This window comes from Capsicum annuum, chromosome 4, assembly GCF_002878395.1.
Source record: "Capsicum annuum cultivar UCD-10X-F1 chromosome 4, UCD10Xv1.1, whole genome shotgun sequence".
Lineage (NCBI taxonomy): Eukaryota > Viridiplantae > Streptophyta > Magnoliopsida > Solanales > Solanaceae > Capsicum > Capsicum annuum.
The window spans coordinates 207,136,135-207,141,789 of NC_061114.1; the positions used below are offsets into that span (position 1 = coordinate 207,136,135).

A 5,655-nucleotide genomic window follows, 5' to 3' on the forward strand; every position below is an offset into this window, starting at 1 on the left:
TACGACAGTTGATCAACCTATTGCAGAAATCAAACAAATATATACATCTGTTGCAAAAAAATTGCCAGTATGTTGTAAGTTATCTAACAGAAAGAATATATTTTGCAACAGATTACCCATCTGTTAGATTTATTTTAAAGCAATTTTCTTTTCTTTCCGAGATACAATAATTTATAAATAGGTCCCTCCTTACAAATATGGATGATCCAGATTCGTACAAGAATATTCATATCAAGTCCTTGCGTGAACTTCAAATACAGTTTGATGAACTCCAAAGAGATTTGACTGACTTCGGAGCAAGGCTGCCGGATGAAAGATGTCTGATTGACAATAATAATAATAATAGTAATAATAATTGGGTAATATTTTTTATTTTAGCGATTATTTTCCTACTTTTGTATATCAAATCTACCCAAGGGATTCAAAAATCTATGAACATTCATTTCATTTTGTTGTCGACTTTAAATTTTTAATTCTTATTTAGTATTTAATAATAATCATTCTGCTTATTCCTTGTTCTCAACATGTCGACGGTTGGTGGTAGAAATTGAGCAGCAATTTATGTCAACAATTAGAAGTTAATCTACTACGACAGATCGATCATATGTTTTACCTGACGGTTATTAATAAAAAAGGACTATTGTTGTTATTGAGAGGATGAAAAGAAAAAGACATGACTTTCCGTTCCGATTATTCAATACGAAAAATGTTTCATAAATAAATAATAAACACAATTTTAATAACTGATCGTGACTTTTTACCATTTTTGTTTTTGAATTTATTTTTTAAATTATTTATTATATAATAAAATGGTTATTATTTTGTTACGAAATTTGAAAAGGTATTTTTTTAATTTATAAAATAAAAAAGTAAGCAAATTTGAATTAATGATATGATGATATAGTTATTTTTTTTTAAAAAAAGTGGATTATATATTGCAACAATTAAATTATCTGATGCAACAGGTTCACTATGATTGCAACAGATGATATATCTATTGTCACAGATGATTTATCTGATGCAACCTATATCGAGTCACAACTCAATAAAAGCAGTTCTTGAAAAGAACTAATTAATAATAATAATCTGAAAAGTCCTGACTTATCACAATATTTCTTAATTTAATTAATTCATTACTTTTCACATTAATAAAAAATGTAATTAATAAATGAAGGTGAACAGATAGATTATATGTTGCAACAGATATGTTATTTGATGCAACAAATAATATATTTGTTGTCACAGATATGTTATCTGATGCAACAGATATAGAATCTGTTGTCACAACTCAATAAAAACGGTTCTTCAAAAGAACTAATTAATAATAATAATCTGAAAAGTCATGACTTATATCACAATATTTATTTTCTTAATTTAATAAAAAATGTAATTAATGTATGGAAGTAAATAGTCGCATTTTTTTGCCTCTCATTCAAATTCAATCCTCTATAAATAGGTCTGTCCTTACTCAATCGTTCATTCAAATACTCTATTTATTCATTGCATCTCGTCTTTCATATTACACTCTAGAAGATAAGATTATGGCTGACCCAATGTGGGACATTGCTTTTCTGCAAGATACCATGAATGAACTTCAAAATCAAGTTCGTGATCTGCAATGGGAACTGGGAGAAGTTAGATCAAGAATGCTCCACGAGATACGCAGGTTGAGGAGAGCCTTGCTACTTCCAGTTGAAGATTAACCGACTAGCAATGATGATGCTGATAATAATAATAATAATTAGACTATTATTTTTCTTTTAGTCCATTATATGTATTTTTATTTGTTTAATAAATAAATTATGTTTGATCTTTGACGTTTTAATTCATATTTAATTTTGATTCTGTTTATTATCTTCTCAACAACATGTCGACGATTCGACGTAAAAAGGAATAATTTAAAATCCAGTAGCAATAGCAAGATTTATCTGTTGGATTTGTGACAGGGGTTGATTCGTGTTGTTTCAAACAGATTAATCATTCGTTGCAACAGATAAACATCCAGATACAACAGATAATATGTCTGATGCAGCAGATAATACGATGATGCAACAGATTATTCATCTGATGTACCAGATGATTAATCTCTTTAAATTGTGGGCACTTATGCTGAATTCATAATCGAGGTTCTATCTATTGTTGGAAAAACAGAAGTGCACCCAGATAACAAATACGAATAAAAATCATAATTTTACTTATCAAAGTCACCTATGAAGTAATGCCAAAGTGAAAAGTGATGTAGTAAACAAAACTTGACCTAAGAAATTGATAAGATCGCAGCAGTAGCGCTGTACCAACAATAACAACAACAAATGATCGACAAGAAGAAGATGAAATAATAATAAAGTAGAAGATGATGATAATAAACCAGAAGATGATAAATAAAGCAGCAGAAACAAAAACAATTAATAACAAAAATCGCTAAGAGAGAAAAAACAACAATGGATGAGAAAAGAGAGAAAAACGCCTTTTTGCCCCTCCATTTTCCGTTATTTTAGGTATACATTAAGATCAAATTATAAATTTAAAAACTTGTGGGTTATTTTCAAACTTCCCCAACTTTCTTGATACATAATAAAATAATAGTCACCTCCAACTAATAATTAAGACTTGTGTCACCTACACCTCATTTTAAAACTCTTTTATCACCTGTGGCCCAAACCCTCGAGAAACATACTTAGTTTGAGGCGAGCATACAAGTGATAAGTATATACCACCAATATAAGTATGAAAATTGACTACAATCCTAAGCATTTCTAAGCCATGACACATAATGCTCTCCACATTTTTGGATGATGTCTCATAGCACGCATACTCAACAATATTAGAATTCCCTCTAATGTCTCATAGCACGCATACTCAACAATATTAGAATTCCCTCTATCTCTCCTTGCGATCTCTACATTATTGTTGAAAATTTCAAACCACGCATGTTTCACTGGACCGATTCTATTACAATAATGAACGACGATAGTAATAACTCCAGAAACATGCAAAATAAATCCTTTACCATTTGATAGAATCTCTCCTCACCCCTCAGTGATCTTGTATTAGACAACTATGATGGAAGTAATTTAGTAGCGACAATACACCACTCTTTCACATTAAATGAATTATCTTCTTACTTTTTCACTTTGTTTTCTCACTTTTCCTTTTTTTTTTTTTTTTTGCTAACTCTTGAGTTCTTCTCAATGATTCTTATCTCAAATTCAACCTTGAGAATTTTTTTCATCAACATTTTTCTAATTTTTATCAAAATTTTCAGAACTCTCAATGAATATTTTAGGAAAAAAACACTTATTGTTGAGATTTATCCAAAAGGTAGACTGCTCTGTTCCAATGTCCAAATCACTTTCTAACATGCAATAAAAAATAAAAATTAATTAAAACTTTCTATTTCTAACTCAAGCATGGACTTGCCACTCACGAAAGTTGATATTAGCACATCAATCACATTTTTCGCGAAATTCACCTACTCTCCACTCTATAGATAATAAATCTCACTGGCTTCTCACAGTCCTTGAAAGTAAATTCTGAACAAGTCAAAAGGAATGGAGAAAGTAGTAAATCGAGTTTAACAAGGATCACAGCTGATAAGATCTACAAAGCAACTGCAAAAAAGGAAAAAAAAAGACAGTTGGAGAATCAGATCTTGAAGATGTGCTATATAGATAACATTTGACAGAAATGAAAAACAAGAGATCGATGAGCATCTATCCCTGAAAGCGTCATTAAGGCACAAAAATAGAGATCTAGAAGATACTTACTCGGGTGGTGGTTGGAGAAGTAGATCTCGAGTGTCAAGAAGATACCGAAGGCGTCATGGGGCTTACCACGTTGGAGCTATGAAACACCACCAAAGAAGCGGTGCACCATCATTTACACACCATCGGTGATGAGATGAGATAGGATTGAAGATGAAGAGAAGATGTCTATCTGGGAAATTCTAGAACTCCAGACAAGCCTAGACGTCTATTTATTTGTTTTCAAAAGTAATTTGGACCGGTTTATTTTAAACCTCAGTAACACATGTTTTTTTATTTGCAGTTTTTATTTTTGAGCCACTTTTATTCTTGTTTGACATTTGATTCCTTTACTAATAAAAGTTGGTTCATAGAGCAAGTTTAATTTTTTTTTTTTTTTAAAAGCAAGGATAAAATGATAAGGCCATAGCAATAAATACACTGACAAAAAATAAGAAGAAAGTATGTGCAGTTAAAGAGACATTTCATGTAAATAAATTGAGTCACATGTTCAATTTGCATAAATAGTTTTGGCTGGGCCATACTTGTGTAAATATTTTTTGTTTTGATCCAATTTGTGTACTTTTCTCTAAATTTAATATTTTGAGAAATTATTATATTTAATAATAAGGTGAATTAGAAAGTTCTTTATTTTCTAAAATGAACAAGTGCTTGGAGAATGTCGAAAAAGTGTTGTGACACCTTTCTATGATCACCATTGCTATTTATTTTTTTGTCAAGTTTTTAACATTTTTCTCTTATATTTTTCTTAAAATATATTCCCATATCACTTTAAAATAACTCATCAATTACTTTATAATTATCTAAATCTATTGCTCAATTAAAAAGAAAGTATATTTAAGAATATTAAAGGGTTTTTAGTTTAAAAACCTTTCCTCATCCTACTAATTGAATCCGATTAAACTTAATTTTTAAGATGCAAAAAAAAAAAGATAAAATAGTAAAATCAATTCCTTTTATTAGATACATGCAAACACAGGTTTTATATTGTACTATAAAATTTAAAGTCTGTACTTGAAAATTCAAAGGCCACACACAATAAAAGAAACGTACTTAATATTAATTAATATTTTTGTATGTATATTCAAGTTTCTATATGTGTGTATATTTGTTATATAGGTGAAAATTATTTACACTTTCAATTTTGACTTAAACATAATTTTTTTCTTCAACTTTGAGAAAAAATCATTCTCCTTTTTTTGCTTAATACAATGTCTATTTTATTTTTGACATTTGCACTCCTCTATTTATATAATATCTTTTTACATTATTTATTATTTATTTATTTTATGAAAGTATTAATATATCTTTTATTTAAGTTCATTTACATAGACCTGTCAACTGGGCCGGGCTGGCCTATTCTGGGTCGTTTAGCTTGGCCCGTTTAAAGGGCCTGACCCGGTCTGACCCGGCCCGATGGGCCTCTGGTTTATTGGCGATCTCGGGATGTGCCGTCTCAATTGAAAGGTACGGTGGATCGGTCCAGTAATAAAATTGGATCAGGTCCACCGGTTATCCAGCTCGGCCCGACTCGATTATATTTTTTTTTTTATATTTGAACTTGTTGGGCTGACAGCTTCCAACGGTCAAATGGACTATTGGTCCAACAGCTATAATGTCGTTTGGGGTCCAACGAACATTTGGCCAAATTTCAATTATTTTTTTTTAAAAAAATTAATTTAAAAATTTTGCTTTAAATACCCTACAATTGCAAATCAGTTTTTACACAAACAAGTTCTCTCATTTTCTCACAGTAACTCCCCAAGACTACCCCCGGACGTCACACGGTGCTTACAACCACAAGCGATCCCAAGCTAACGCTTATATTGGCATAATTCGTGAGCAACTAAATAAGATACATTAATCTGAAAGAAATAAGTGGAAGAGATGT

At 30.5% G+C, this 5,655-nt stretch overlaps 1 long non-coding RNA gene across 2 annotated transcripts; it reads right to left on the bottom strand.

Moving 5' to 3' along the window:
* Window positions 1-1,475: 1,475 nt before the first annotated feature.
* LOC124897705 lies at window positions 1,476-4,298 on the bottom strand. Of its 2 annotated transcripts, none has more exons than XR_007054574.1 (2): window positions 3,768-4,230; window positions 1,476-1,613 (listed from the first exon to the last, which is right to left on the bottom strand). It is a non-coding gene; the product is annotated as an uncharacterized LOC124897705 (long non-coding RNA). The 2 variants fall into 2 exon arrangements; XR_007054575.1 differs by lacking the exon at window positions 1,476-1,613 and adding an exon at window positions 2,875-3,611 and having other exon boundaries at window positions 3,768-4,298.
* Between the last annotated feature and the right edge of the window lie 1,357 nt (window positions 4,299-5,655).